Source organism: Chroicocephalus ridibundus, chromosome 1, assembly GCF_963924245.1.
Source record: "Chroicocephalus ridibundus chromosome 1, bChrRid1.1, whole genome shotgun sequence".
NCBI classification, from domain to species: domain Eukaryota; kingdom Metazoa; phylum Chordata; class Aves; order Charadriiformes; family Laridae; genus Chroicocephalus; species Chroicocephalus ridibundus.
Window position 1 is genome coordinate 27132999 of NC_086284.1, and position 16359 is coordinate 27149357.

The 16359-nt window shown below is 38.8% G+C and overlaps 1 protein-coding gene across 2 annotated transcripts in view; it reads left to right on the forward strand.

Moving 5' to 3' along the window:
* The window catches only part of FRY (FRY microtubule binding protein), a 250230-nt gene that overhangs the window by 58897 nt on the left and 174974 nt on the right, over nt 1-16359 (forward strand). The window lies entirely within an intron of this gene.

Genomic DNA, 16359 nt, shown 5'->3' on the forward strand with positions numbered 1-16359 from the left:
CACTTTGTTGTCAATTAACTGCTCTTCCTAATAAACCTTTTCTGGGGTAATCTGTGGTGCAAACAATAAAGGTTGGCAAAATAATTTAGTCTGCCTATTGGTAAGGAGAGAGGCAATCAACAAGTGTTGTCTTTCTTACTGTAACCTCAGTTGTCCTGTATTTCCTACTTTGTTTAGGATCTTTAAACAAGTCAATCTCTTGCCAGCCTGTCTGTTGTCTCTGGTTCCTCGTATGCAAGTCAGAGAAATCCCTCTCTAGCAAAACTGCTCCCTTTCTTCCCCATTTTGCCTTGCCCAACCTGCAGCCTCCCCTCCCCTAAAACTCTCAGGCATAATTCGGAAGTTGGTAAGAGCTGAGGAATCAAGAGGGAGCTGGATGTTGCCACCAGCATTTAGATAATGTTTTACTGTATGCGTGTAGACTGTTTCATGCCGTCTGGTCTTGTGGCCAGCAAACAGCCCCAAGTATTAATATAGGCATGGAATTCGTGGTCTAACGTAGTAGAATGGCTAGTCTGCCCAGCAAGACATCATTTTAATCAATATAAAGGTCATTAAAACTTATTACCAGTTTGTTTAATGAGTCACCTCTAAGTACTTCTGAGAGGACTTTTTTAGATTTATCACGGACATCTCATGTATGGACAATCATTCAAGCATTAGATTTCCACTAAATGCTGAGGCTCTACTCCGAAGTAAAAAGTCTGATCTGCAGCAGAGGTTTTTCTTTCACACAAAGATGCCATGGTGAAAGAATGATAACAAGAAAAGCAGAATACCAGAACCTCAATTAAACTCTCAACATGGAATTTCAGGTTCTGAAATGTATTTCATTTTCTGCCAAGTGGATTTAGGATAAACAAACCATATCTGTAGAAGTCCAATTCTAAATCCATTCTGGAACTAGAAAATCAGCAGTTCTCTTTAGAAGCTAGTAATAATGTAAGTCAAGTTTAGATATGTCATATTAAATGTTATGGGACCCTTATGTAAGAGTAGTGGTACAGTTTGTCCTTTATCTGGTTTCAGGGTTAAGAATACTTCTGCATAATCTATTGTTATATTTTGATTCCTCCAACTTGAAAGCCCATCCTGAAAGAGGTCTTGGTGACTGTGTAAACTTCACTCAGCAGCAGGAAGAGTGATGGTGATGGAGGTGGAAAATGCCTTCTTTGCCTCAGTCTTTACCTTCAGGAAGCCTTCAAGAATCCCAGGTCCCAGAGACTGGTAGGAAGGCCTGAACTAAGGCAGACTTACCCTTGGTACAGGGATAACAGGTTAGGGAACATTTTAAACAAACTGGACATACATGAGTCCATGCGACCTGATAGGATGCAACCACAAGTGCTGAGGAAGGTGTCTGATGTCACTGTCAGGCCAGTCCTGATAGTCTTTCAAAGCTCATGGCAACTGGGGGAGGTTCCTGACGCGTGGAAGAGAGCAAATATGACTCCTTTCTTCCAGAAGGGCAAGAAAGAGGATCCAGAGAACTACTGGCTGGTCACCCTCACCATAATCCCTGGGAAACTGATGGAGCAAATAATCCTATAACCCATTTCCAAACATAAGAGAAGTAGATGATTGGGAGCAGTCAGCATGTTTGTATGAAGGGGAGATCATGCACTACCAACTCAACAGCCTTCTAAAACAAGATAACTGGCTCGGTGGATGATGGGAGAGCAAAGGATGCTGTTTGTCTCAGCTTTAGAAAGGCTTTTGACAATATCTCATGCAACATCCTCTTAGAGAAAATGATGAAATACAAACTAGATGAATGGACAGTGAGGTGGGTTGAAAGCCGAGCCGCCAGGCTGACCAGGTTGTGATTAGCAGCACGAAGGGTAGATGGACCTCAGTCACTAATAGCGTAGCCCAGGGGTCAATACTGGGGCCAGTAACGTTTAACAGGAATCTCATGAAGCTCAACAAAAGGAACAGTCAAGTTATTAAGATTTTACCACAGTTTTGTTCGATATTTCGCCTACTACTTCTACAAGTACTTTGTTCAGAATCCACTCTGTATTATTGAAAATCATACCAATTCTCTTACTCTACATTCCATGATTATTTTAATTGTTTGGTCCTTTCCTGATTCTTCTTTTATTGGCAGTCTTCCCCACTAAATATTGCCAGAAAACATCATCTACTTTTTTTTTGCTTTTTGTGAAAGATAAATGGTAAAACTGTCAAGTAATCCTATAGACCTACATTAAACTTCACTGTGTGTTGCCTGTAGGTAATGCCAGTTGTTGCAGGAGTTGCAGACACCTTTTCTCATCTCCTTTGCTTTCCTCCTCTCCTGATAGTTGAGGGAGGAACAGCAGAAGGAGCTTCCATGTGTAGTAGCATTGCTCCATTCTCACAGTAGAGGTCTAGAAGGAACAGGTGCAGTTCCTTCAACAGATTTATCATCCTGTTTATTAGGTAGTTTCAGATTTTCGCTTTCATCCTGATTTTAGGTATAGGTGGCTAAATTTAGTATTTAAAACAGTTTTTTATGGAAATAAATAGTCTATATGTATAAACAGAAATAAATTAATTGTGCTTCAAGCTAAAGATGGTAAGAAATGGCTTTGTGCTCTGCTGGTGGCTTTGCATCTTAAGACGCTTACTAGTCCCAAGAGAGGAACAGCCTGTGGAGAAAGCCAGCATCACTATTTTGGGGGTTTTAACTAGGATGTTTTCTGATCTGGACAACCAGAGTGTCATCTTTCCAAACTCAGACATTTGCTGAATAGATGTCCATACCTAAGCTAGTCACTTCAAGCTCCCTTTACAGTTGTTGGAGAGAAACAGGTATTACTGGAGTTTAATCCCTGTCATCTGTTGTAGATGTCAGTATTAAAATGGGATGAATCAGCTCTTATTTCTTTATATTGACTAGAAGACATCCAAGCTGAGTAGCCAAAATGGGGATATATTGTAAACATCTGTATTAAGACAAGTAAGTCCCACTTCTACTCTGCTTTTAGCTTCTCCCTTCCAGCCAAGCAAGGGACCACGTACAGACGTTCAGGAAGAGAGTGAAGGGGTGAATTGCTTCCATTCTTTCATAGATTGATATCACCAAGTGTTTCTTCTGTGCAAACAATGTTGTTTGGCCCTGCATTGGTGATTCATAAGCCAAGCTCTCAAAATTATGACATGATTATTTCTGAAACCTCAGGTTTTAAAATAGTAAAGCATGGGGCTTGTGTGCCTCTCGGTCATAAGTTACTCTTGTATTTTTTAATAATTATTAGTTACAATGTTTGTCCATATTCATGAACATTTATGTCACTTTATTTTTAATAAAACATTGTTGATTCTTCTAAAAACTTCAGCATTATGTTTACTAACACAAAATTCAGACACCTTGAACATGAAGTGCCTCTTTAAACAATTTTTTTGGTATTCCATCAATGCTGTGAAACTTACCCTGCACTTTATCGCCAACCAGGGTGGCATGCTGAGGTGCCTCACCTGCAGAAGATACAGACTGTCACTGGCATTGATGCCAGTTGCCATAGTCCTGTTTTCCACTCTGTGAGCTCTGAACTGCTTTAACTAACTTGTTATGGGTATCCTGGCATATTAAGTACACAGTATAACATCCTTATTTCCCCTTATTGTTAAAAAAAGCCCCACTAAATCCCTTATCTTACATCCCCATCCATTCATGTCTAGCGGACTGCTCTAAAACACTAAAATACAAAACATTACATGCATAGTATTTACTCAAGAGCTTAAATGACAATCATGTGTTAACAACAAATTACCAGTATTCTGGTGCAATGTTGTATCATCAGTTGGCTTCAAGTGAGGTTTTTCCCCAGAACTGAAGGGCTGGTGCTGTCTTCTTTCATTTGTTGCTCCTGTTTAGGGCAACTCTAGAAGAAATGAATGTCACAGATGGTGTTCTGTATTTGACTATACTGAATCTGTGTAATACATGCACGATATGAACAACAGCACAGTATGTCCCTGTTATGAAGATATCCTCTAAGTTTCAGAAGACACCAAGACATTGCAGTCTAGAATGACCTTTCACAGAGTTAGGGATTTTGTCTGTTTGAAGGCTTTATTGTTTTGTGAAGGGCAAAATAAGATTTCTTTCAGAAATCTTTTTGTGGATGACCTTGATGCAAACAAACCATTGTGAAAAAGGAATAAATTAATTACGAGTATTGACAATATGAATCACACCTATGTTCACTTAACTATCTTCAGTTCAAATTAATACTCTTTAGCATGCTCAGCACTATTTCATTGCATCAATCAGGTGCTGAATGCACATTCTTTTCATTTCATGCATTATAAGTATGCTTCTTTGTAAAGACCTTTGGATTATTCCGTGTTTAAGATGAATTTGAAAGGAGAAGGTTGCTGCATGGAAGCTCCTTTCCACCTCCCCAGAGAAACACATTAAAAGGGAGTAATATGTAAGTGCATATATACTGATAAGTAAAACATATCTGAGATATTTAATTCATAGTTGGTTTTTTTTATGATCACCAGACTTTCTATTCTGCAGTCCAAATTCACTTTAGGTACAGATTGCCAGCTGTGTGTCCACTGAGGAACTGAAACTGATTATAGAGAATCTTTTAGATAGGTATGCTCCCTTTTTCTCTGGAGCTGGCCTTCCTTTCCTCTACATTTCATTAGCTGGGTTCTCCCTGCTGGCAGAGCCGTGTGCGTGGGCTGTTCTGCCGCCAGTGTTTATCCCAGGAAAGAAAGCTGCACCAAAACCCTGTAAATTTGTATTTATATTCCCATACCCCAGAACCGAAATGAGTGGATTTTGTTTTAAGATTCTTTATGTATTTTATGAATAAAATTTCTTTATTTTTCTCTTTATGCCATTTTCAATCTGTTTTTCTGTGTCATATATGGAGTAGGCAATGTAGGGTTCTTTATAAGCTCAATATTGTAATCTGCTGATGACACCTCACAGAAACGAATATGAGTTGCAGTAATTGCTTTTTAATAATAGTGTACAGCCTGTTGTCCACATAGATGGATATCTGAGATTAATTATTTTCATCTGATTGTATATTATTGAGACTTAATAGTGTTGTGTATGTAAGTATATGTAAGATGTTATGTTTGTGTCTCATAGACCAGAGCTGACTCCGTAAGTGCCTGTTTTAGCATTTGCAAATAGTTTAACCTGGATCTAGCATTACTTGTAATAGCTCTGACAGAAAGTTTTTCTGCTTTGTCTGGCTACTCTGAATTACTGTACATGGACCAGAAATAATGAAATTCTCTGGCCTGAACTATGCAGGAGATCAGACTGATTATCACTGGCCATTCTGGCTTTTAAAATCTTCAAGCTCATTGTCTGGACGTGCTTCTTGCAATTAGACCTAGAATGTATCTGTTCCTCCAACAGCCAACTGACGGCTCAACCAGAAAAGTGGCTTAGAAGAATGTTCTTCCTATAAAATACAGTGTCTGTTATAGGCATTTTTAAATGTATATGAGCAGTTAGGAAAGCTATTTAACCATGTAATACCTATGAAAAGTATACTTCTGATTTTTTAAAACATTCTTTTTTCAATTTAGAAACCTTTTCCTTTGCTTCTTTTTCCCACTTCAACACCCATGGAACCTCCCTTGTGTTGACCATAGTGATCATGTGCCTCTGTGGGGAGATTCATAACCTCATTCATCAACTGAAGGTAACACTGAAGCTCCAACGGTATTCCCAAAAACACACACACGCCACCCTCAAATTTAAGCTCCTAACAAGTGCCACCATAAGGAGACCAGATGGAAATTAGAGGGGGAAAAGGAGAGGAAGGAAGAACTTCACAGCTTTTCCAACAGTAGCACAATCTTAGATTAGCTTAAGTCAAACATGAAAAGACGCCCTGGGTCAAATCTGTCGTATTATCAGAAGAGGAAGAACCATCTTTATATTCTCGGAGAAGTTTCCATTTTATAAAGGATTCTGTCTGTGCTGATGCTATATTTTTAGTTCACTGAATTAGTCAGTAGCTACCGATGACCTGCCTTGATCTGCGGAAGAGTTCAGGCGAGGTTCATGTGTTAGTGCCCCGTGTGAGTCGGGAGGATACGGTGTCTCTGAGCACCAGTACCCGACCAAGTAGATGCTCAAGTTCCACATCCAGAACCGCAGCCCAGTGCTGCTTGCAGCTCTGCTGCACGATTTCAAAGCAGGTGAACCCCAGTTGTTATTTTTTATGATCACCATTCTCTTTTGAAATACATTGTTATAAAAGTGAACTGGATTTTCGCCAGATCTAAGCATCATATTCAAATACTCAAATAAAAGTATTCTGTGTCAGTGGATTGTTTTCAGTTATATGTCCTTTATTTTAGATTTCATTTCACAGCCGAGAAGCCAATCCAGAGATGAAAAAGAAAGAACCTATTTTCCTCTTCTGACCCAGTGAAAGAAAAAACACGGGAAAGGATGATATCTACTCATTTTAATAACTTTAAATAAAATGAGTTTAGATTTTCAAAATCTTTAATGATGCAGTGGACAAACAAGTACTACATAACCAGACTAGGCACTTAATAATCTACAAAGCAACTGTTAGATATTTCAGGAGCCCAATACCTTTAAAAATTTAGCCTGTGGTGACTCAAAATCATTAATCATTTTAAGAGTAGTTAAAGTAACTATAATTACTGCTGTCTTTACTAGGAAATCATTCCATTTTATATATGACACCTTTTTGTGCTTTCTTCCTTGGGTACTAAGCCCAAAATAGTGTTTTTTTCTTTTAGTTAATAAAAAGTAGACTATAAGTTTTGTTTTGTACATTTTTTTCACTAAATTGCAATTTCTATTCAAATGTAGCATGAGAGAAACCTTGAGTAACATTACCCTCTCAAACAGGAAGAAGGCCATTTGCCTTTTTCCAACATAAGCAGGGAGCTGTGTTAGACCTCGTAGCTCTCAGAAAACAAAGTTGTTTTTTAGGTTAGCAGGAAGGGATGGACTCTGAAGGATGTAACAGACCCAGTTACAAAGACTGTGTGTATACTTGGCCTGACCTCTGTGAGCACACTGGTGCTTCTGTAGGGAAGCAGCAAGTCGGAGGATGCTGGAGCTCTGTTAATCTATTGCCTGTGCCCAGATGGAAGAGTTGCTGTTGGAAAACCTTCACCACAGCAAGGGAGAGCCCCCACACAAGTGCTCATCAGTTAGAGTACTATGTTGAGGGGAAAAAAAAAAAACCAGCTAAGAAAAACTCTCTCTCTGAAATTAAGATTTTTCCTGCCACAGGTTACTCCAAAAGGTGAAACAATACATCCTTACAGATAATTTTTTAATTAAGAAAAAAAAAAAAAGTTTTGCTTCCCTATGCTTTAAAAAACATGGAAAAGATTTTGCAAGTATTCTTATGTAAGACCAGTGATTTATTTTTTTTAAACCAAAGTGTTACCTCCTATTTAGCCAGCATCTAAGCACGCCGTTGTGCAAGTAAGGGTATTAGATAGTGAACCCCGTATGCTGTGTCTCACCAGCACTTGCCTAGGAGCATTATATGGAAATGGATTTCAAACCTACATAAAACAAGACACTTTCCCTTCAACAACTGATTAGGATTGAGATGGTTAACTGGCATCAGTTCTTTGAAGAACGGAGAAAATAAGTTTGAGTAGTAATAGGAGAGCACTAAGGCAGAAACTGTAACCGAAGGGTTGTCTGCACATAATGAGGAGGAACACAAGGCAAAAACAACCATGGGAAACAGAAATTTCGCTGTAAAATCATGTGGCCTGATTTCTCCTGACACTACCTCACTGCAGTCATTTTTATAAAGTTGCTGTAAAACAGCCAGTGGTTTGAGTCATGAAGATTTTTGCTGATAGCTATTTATGTTTACTTTGGATGTACAGAAATATTTTCAAAAGGATGAAGGGCATGGTGATTGACAGCCTAGCTATTAAAGGTATCAAGTGAGCTAAGAACTCCGTGTGCATGCCCTGTTTATAAACTGCAGTCAGGGAAAGAAAAATATTATTTTTTGTCTACCTCCTGGCATGACTTCTTAGGTAATCCTGATTTTTGAAGCATTACTTCTTTACACCTTGAAACAAAAAAGGAGTTTTAGAAGTTGTAGATGTTATTCAGACGAGTCAATGGGTCCCTGGTCTAACTGGAGATAACACTAGTCTGGGCTACCTGAACCTGAACTGTGGATCTTTCCATACGCACTTCTGAGTAAAATGAGAAAAAAAGCTCCTTATCCCGTAATGAGCCAGGGCTCCAGCTATACCAAGCGCTGCGCTCACAGCAAGGGCCTGAGTCCTCCTCTGGAGGGTGTACAGTCTTGTTTGAGAAGGGATGTGGCAGTACGTGTCAGGGAAGTGGGGAAAGATGATGAAGTGATACATCCAATTTGATACTTCTTCATCATTTGAAAAAGTGGTAAAAATTGTTTTTAGTTATCTAAGGTCAGCTAATCCTGATGGCACTCAGTTTCTCTGTTTCAGCAGGGTCATTCTTACATGGGTGTTGCAAGAGGTAGCAGTTTTTGGAATAATTCAGAGTGGACGCTGTATGCATAAGACCCATCTGAGGGAACTGTGGAGGCATTCACGTTACACGGGCTCCTGTGTGCCAGCTCAGACCTGATGCCTGGCTGGTCTGATGACCTCTCTCCGATAGCAGGCAGAGCACGATACCTGATAGGAAGGTGTAAGGGGCAGCAAATGTAGTACAGTCTGATCCCATGTCCATCTCATCTTGATCTGCAGTAGATGGAAGTTGGTTGAAAACCTCCCAACATTTTAATTCTCATTTTATGGGGGAAGTAAAAAAACGTCTTCTCTTCTAAGGCTGATGTTGCTAGTGGAGAAAAGGGATATAAGCAGAAGGATACCTTGCTACAGAGTAATGAAAACGTTGAGGTGTGAGTATCCAAATAGGTCAGCCAGAAAGGAAGAAGTATTAATAATTTAAGAGAAAACTAGAGAATGGAAAGGAAAGTTTAAAAAAAGAACAAGTAAGCAAGAAGCTTATCACAAGAGCATCTTTATTTAAAGTCAGGGAAAGCTTTAAGAACCGCTGTGGCAGAATTAAGAGAAAGAAGGTATATCTGTAAATGTATTTGAGATACAGCTACATTGCAGATGGGAGTCGGAAGAGTCCCTGATTACAACCCTACATTTTTGAGTATTCAGGGGTTTGGTCTGAGCATTGTGCAATGAAATTTCGTAACTTGAGGAAAAAAGGGACAGCCACAACCCTCGTGTTCCCTCCTTCCCAGGCTCTGTGTGACCTGGTACCATTCTCTTGGGCATAAATTACCTAATGCAAATTATACTTTGAGTGAGTGGGTGGGGTGCAGTTACTAATCTTGTCCCTGAAACAGGCACCCAAAATTAGAGGTGCCGTCAATGGCTGTTTGGAAATTTCCTGCTCTAAGGAAGTTCTGACAAGTTATGTCATGCTGGGATGTTTGGAGAGTATGTTACGGGATTTTATCTAAAATATAGACAAGGGTTTGTAACGAAATTGTGAAGGAAATAAATTTATAGGATGCTAATAATGGAAAACAGCTTGTTTAGGGATGGTGCCTGAAAACTAAGGTGAAGAGCAGGAAGAAAATACTACTTGACTTATTCTTCATGCCTGCTGATGTCTGTAGGTTGTGCCTGCAGGACGCAGACTGCATTTTTCATGCACAGCAGTATTTCTCCTGTCAGTGTTGCCTGAGTCTGTGCCCCAGAGATAGTGGTGCAGATTTCAAATTGACTTACGGGATGGTGTATTTTTCACATGCGTATGGTAGGTCTGGGAAAATGAAGTTTGTTCCCGAGTGGCTGACGTTTCCAGAGGCTGTTCTGCTTGGGAGAAACTTACAGGCAAATGGTATAGTCCTAGGAGGACATCTCAGTTTGACAGCTCCAAAACAAAGTCATGGGAAGGATAATAGTACTTTGAATCTTGAAGGCAGGCAGAATTCCAACATTAAATAACAAATCCTCCACAAAATGCCTAATAGGTAGTTACCCTTTGTTATTTATAGATGAGTCACAACCCCCTTACGACCTATTTAATTACTCTTATGAATTCACCGAACAAGCCGAGGATGGGAGTTGGGTGATACATGAATAATCCCAAATGAAGCTTCTCTTAAAATATTTTATATGATTCTACCCAAATTGCCTGATACCCTTTCTCCAGAAATACAGACACGTCCTTTATTTCCATGGTCCTATCTTCCATGCTGAGACAGTTTGAAATGTAAACAGGTATTCCCTATGCATTATTTACTGTTCTACTGCTTCTGCTTGTTTTGCTTTTCATCACTAGGTGGCAATATCTTAACAGTCAGTTACAAACACACGGCAAAACAAAATGGTGCAGCAAAACTAGTGAGACATAAACTAAGGAAGATTTCTGTTCCTTTATTTAGAGCTTATCACATTAAATCAGGCTTGCTTAATGAAATCTTATTTTGTGCAGTGCTTTCTGTCACTCTGTACTTTTAATTCAGACGCTAGTAAGATGTTTATTTTACTTTGTTAAATCATGGGACTTCATAGGTACATAAGAGTTCAGTTGATTTAGATAACAATTTTCATTTCATTTTAACAGAGGACATTAGTAAAGCATGTGTACAAGCCGCTTTGTTAATGTTTGGCTTGAATTGCTTTGTGTTATGCAAGCTGTAATAAGAAAAGCAAAATAAAAGGCTTGTAAATATTTTAATGTAAGGAAAGAAGTACATAAACTCAACAAATGCCAAGTTGAAGAAAATAAACTCATTACATACAAATACTGGGGTTTTTTTCTGCTTAAATGTAAAAATATTATTCCTTTTTTGTTGCTTGCTTACACATGGACTTGTCACTGCACAAATAATACAAAAACATATCGTTTTTTTCATTGTTTCTTTTTTGCCTCCTGAAACCAAATGGAGCAAATCAAATACCTAAGCATACGTGTCGAGCAGAAAGCCTCCAACTGCTTCAGAAGATCCAATGTAGGTTTTAAGTCATATCTGCCAGGCTCCGTGAATTGCTCACATACCTTAGGGTGCCTACAGTCACACTAGACACCTCTATTTAGGCACCCGAATACCATTTGACTAAGACCAATATCCATCTGAAAGCTAGCGCAGTCTTTCAAGAGTAGAACATAAAGAGGTTTCAAGCAGTTTTATTAAAGAAGGGAATGAGAAATCATGAATGCAATACGTTATATCCCAGGATATGATAATGTAATAGAGCCTTTTTGTTTCGTCTGTTAGGTGTGGTCTGCATTGGAATCAAATTGATCTGGGAATCATTCTTTGTAGGCTGCTTTATTTTGCCCCAAAGGACGAGATCATATCAAAACCACAGAGACCCCAATAAGCAGCCCTTACTTACTCCTTAGAGGAAAAACTCCAGACGGCCAAACTTGTATACAAACTGTAACCGCGTAAATCCAAGCTGATTCCGTGCAAATCAGAGATACAGGTGTAATTCAGTATACAGCACTATCTGGCTAAAAGGGCATAGCATTTGACCCAAATTAAGAAGGAAAGGCTGTATGGCTTGGTGAAGCCATAGAAAAATCAAAAACCATGTTAAATTTCCAGCAGTTCAGTAAAGCTACTTTTGGCTTTGGGATCTGCGTCTACATCACCACCTGGAAGCTGTGGGGAGCTGGGCAGGAGCAGAATGATTGACACCTAGCAAAGACGAAAGCAAGGTACTGAGCACAAACTGGGCAAATAAAAAGCTGTGTTTTGCTTAATTTTTTTGCTAGATTAGGGCTGAAGTGCTCCTATCTTGCAGGATGACGCTGTAGGAGAGACTGGGTTATAAAGATGTATCACTGCAGACCAAGGAAAGGCTTTGTACTATTAGCACTCATAAATACAATTCACTGTGGTTTATTGATGGAGTTTGAATAAAAGTCCTTAGAGATCAAAAATATAATCACCTGCTATATAAGTCAAGAGAACCCATTCTGTTAGCAACAAATACAGAACACGCTGTTCTACTTAATGGTTTTTGCAACTAGAAGACAATCAGTGTGTGTGCACTAGGAAAGAAATTACGTGTACAAAATTTGCGTCTATCGTTTATACTTGCTTTGTTACTGTTGTCATTCCGTAGAGGCCTTCAGCTACTCTTTGCATTTAGCCAGAGATTCTGGAGAGTTCAGATTGCAAAAACCAAATACGTCCTTTCATACCAAGCTAAAATGAGCCCTGAAAGATTGTGCGAGGACAGTGCTATATTCATATCTTCTTATGCTTTTTTAAGGATTCCTGCAAGCATCACTCAGAAGGTAGGGGACTAAAGTGCCTGTGTGACTGTTATAAATAGTAGTCGCTAAAAACGTAAATAAAATGGGTACCTATGCTACCAAATATTAAGAATCTAAATAAAGTACCTGATTTACAAAAGTAGTTACTCTAAGTAACTTTGATGGTTGGACTCGATGATCCCAAGGGTCTTTTCCAACCTAAATGATTCTATGATTCTATTCTAAGTATCATGTGTAGACAGTGAAGAGAAATAGGGTGCTTTGCAAAATAATTGTGCTCTGTACTGGAACTCTTGGGAACTCTTGAGTCATGCTGGAGGCACTCACCTCCCAGCACAGGCATCTAAGCTGGATGCCTCAAGACAGATACCGAGAATACCTCCAGGGTTATGTATTTTTGTTATTCTTTTTCTTTTAATGAGTGAAAGTTTTGGAAAGCTATTTTTCAGATATTTTGCAATGAAAATAGCTGTTCATGCAGCGTTCTGCTCACAAGAACACTTCTGACTGTGCTGACGAACAGCTTCTGCCAACTTGTTTTGTCCAAAATTGGGGCATGGAAACTCCACAGACTTTGTTCAGCCAGAGAACGGTATAAGCCAAGTACCCAAGGCTCCTGGATATGTGCTACCTCTGATCTCAGAAAGAAGATGAGAGAATAGAAGGTGCACTACACATCACAAACGTGGAGTTCGAGTTACAGAGAAATGTTTATAATTGAAACAGTGCTTCTATTATCATGGTAAATTGGCAGGTGCTTCATCTTGGTAGACCCATGAAAACCCTTGCATTATGGATCTATGATTTCTTATGGTGAAAAAAATGTTACATTCTCATTAATTTATTGTAAACTCCCATGTAGCAATATCATAAAAAAAAGCCCCCGGTATTCATAAATATGTAAGACACTAATATCCATCATCAGAAATCTTACACTGACAGATTTTGTATGCCTATGCATACAATCTTTCACAACCTGAAATATGTAATTAAATTCTAAATATCATAAAGTTGACAAGAATTAAAGTGGAAGTTGTATACCTTCAAAACTTCTTAGTCTTGTCAGCCTCCCTAAAATACGTTCAGAGCACTAGGTTAGAATGCTGCTATTTCTGCCATTTCAATGTGTTATACCTGTTCTAGGAGCATTTCCAATATGTGAGCAAAACCTTGATATTATCTGGAGGATGTCCTATTTTAGCAAATTTAGACTGGCAAATATTTAAATTGTTTAGCATTTAAAAGTTTTTTAAAAATATTTTATGATTATTTAATGACAGGTATTAGATTTTAATTGGTTATACTTTTAATTTTAAAGAAGTTGTTAGAGCAAAAGTTAAATTTGGAGGCATGTATGTTCTGGGTGGTATTTTCTAAAGCAGAACTGATAATGAAGGTGTATAAACCCTGAAGTAAACTTTAACAATAGTATTGAATACTGTGCTGCGAACGCCCGTATTAAAGTAGTGGGGCAGTTTTTCCTCTTGTAGCTCATTAGACTCCGTGGACTGAAAGCAGTTCCGTAGTCTGTACCTCTCCTTAGGACAACTGTGAGATCAGGAAGCATAATGAAGAAGTTGTATTCTGTATGAACTCTTTCATACAATGCCAAAAATATATAATCTAAGAATGGTAGCATTTTTCTTTAATATGCTTTACAACATCCATTAAGTTGTTTGATATTTTAGTACAACAGCATATTGCCAGTGGAAGTGCACAACAGGTAAACGTGTTCTTCAGAAAGAATACTAAAAGGTGAAAGCAGGAGATTCTGCATTGTATAATAATGTTATGCTGCAGTGTTAAAAGAAGAGTACTGTACATGAAATGGAATTACTTTGGCTCCAAATCACTTTGGAGAAAGTCAGTAAAATGATGCTAGGGGATGTACCACTCCTAGACCAAAGGCTGGATGTAGCTATAGCCTTTTTAATGTCAGACCACAGGGAAGTGCTAGTAGGCACTGGGTGATACTTTAACATCCCAGACACAAACTCTACTTACAGTAGTCAAATCCAGATATCCTTGGATGTGATAGCCCATTTATTTCTTTGCCAAATGATCACAAAGCCAAGAAGGGATTGTGCTGGTTAGGCTTGATAACTGGTGAAGACCAAGAAGGACAAGTGACAGGAACATTACTGGATCATGTTCATACAAGCTGATTCAGGATAAGCAAGAATAGGCCAGCAGTTTTGAAAAGACAAACTGTGAGAAATAAAAGGAACTGGTGACAATGAAAAAATCAGGTACTCGCCTACTGGGACTGTCTGAAGTTTCTTTAACCTGAAAGCACCAAAACCAACCCACCAACAAAACCTTGAACTTTTCATTCAGCCCAGGAGGGAAACATGAGATCCTCAAGAGCACCCATGGGGTCCCACCAGTCACCCATATCACCTGGAATTCTCCTCCTGCCGGCAGCAGTAGAAGACGCTCTTTGGGAAGAGCGCACACAGGCACAGCCACTTTCTGCAGCCCATCCCTCTCATCTGCCCCAGTGCAGTCATTGCGGTATTAGGGATGTCAGAGGGGGGACACTTTCCTGCCTACTCCTTTTAGCATCATTATAGACCGAAATTTGTATTTATTACCAGCATTTTGAAGCTGCTAATGCTGTCTGCCTCCACAACCTCCAGTAGCAACATGTTGCAGAAGCTCACAGCTTCCTGAAGAAAGAATCACTTTCTTTTGTTTGTTGTAAAATCATCCCCCAGTCCTTTCATTGAATGCTCCACCATTCTTCTAGAAAAGGACTGCAGAGTTATTGGAAGAGTCGCCGTTGCATTGTTAGCGAAGACAGTTGTGACTTGGAGGTTAGAGGGTGTCAATTTAAATTAAGCACTATCAAAAGTTCAGCTGCTGAGTAAGAATATGTGAAGGAATTAAAAGCAAATGGTTAAACATCCTCGATCCTTTATAATTTTGAAATAAGAACATTGATTTGGAAGAGTCCAGTATCCAGTGAGGATGAGAGATAGAGTAAGAATAAGATACAACCGCTAATTAAGTGAATACCTTGCCTTTATTCTCCATGAAGATCAGGCCTTGAAGAGGAACAGAGGTAGGAGGAATTATACAAACAAAAAAAAGTCAGTTATGAGGTTGAAAAATACCTCAAAGATCTTAAAATTCACATTACAAAATCAGATAACTTCCCATTCATAATAACGGAAGAGCGGGCATATGAAGTTGCAGCTCGGATAATAAAATTTTTGTTGACTCTATCAAAGGAGAGATTCTGCCTCATAAATATAAACCACAGAATGTATGGGGGAAAAATTATCTATATTAACAGAGAGGCTGCTTGACCTCATCCACACTCAAGGCTTTAAAACAAAATTTTGTGGGAGTTTATATTTAAGGGTGTGTATTTAATTGAAAATTGGATAAAATCTAGTACAGATTTAGGAAGGACAAGTATTTGCAAATTAACCTTATATTTTTATTTTCAACAAGAGAATTGTGATAATATATCAGTCGTCTTCAGAAAAGCATTTGATGTAGCACCCACAGGGGAAATAATTACTTAAATCCTTGAACATAGGAATTCGTGCAGCTTTTGTGAGGATGAATAAGGACTTCCAAACCTACTTGGCATTGTCTCTGCCAAAAAATCAATTAGTGCAATGGTAGGAATTCATCAGTCCTAGGTCTTGGGACTTGCCATATTTGGGATTAAATTTAACTTTAATTGTAAAAAGTTGGAGTGGGCTGGTTAAAACAGGATGGTACGATGAGGAGGCATTGTCAGTAGGGGGGACGGGGGGTCTCAGAAAAGACATTGGGGACCCAGAGTGACATCAATATCATGACATGAATATCATCATCATGATATTTAACATCATAGGGAGGAAGAGCTGATCAGATCTCTTTGACAGCTGGTGAGATCAAACCTGAGATACTCTGAACATTTCTCATAGTCCATGTTCACAAGAGGGTGTAGACTGGTTGTAAAGGGTGTAAACTTCATTTAGGAATTGAAAGAAGGTTTATAAAGTGAGTTTCTACAACAGCCTTCTGTTAGTGAGGACACAAAACCTTATCTCTAGATGAGGTATGTTTACAGAAGACATTTACCATATTTTCAGTGAGAACCATGGGAGTTTGGTCTCAATGACCCT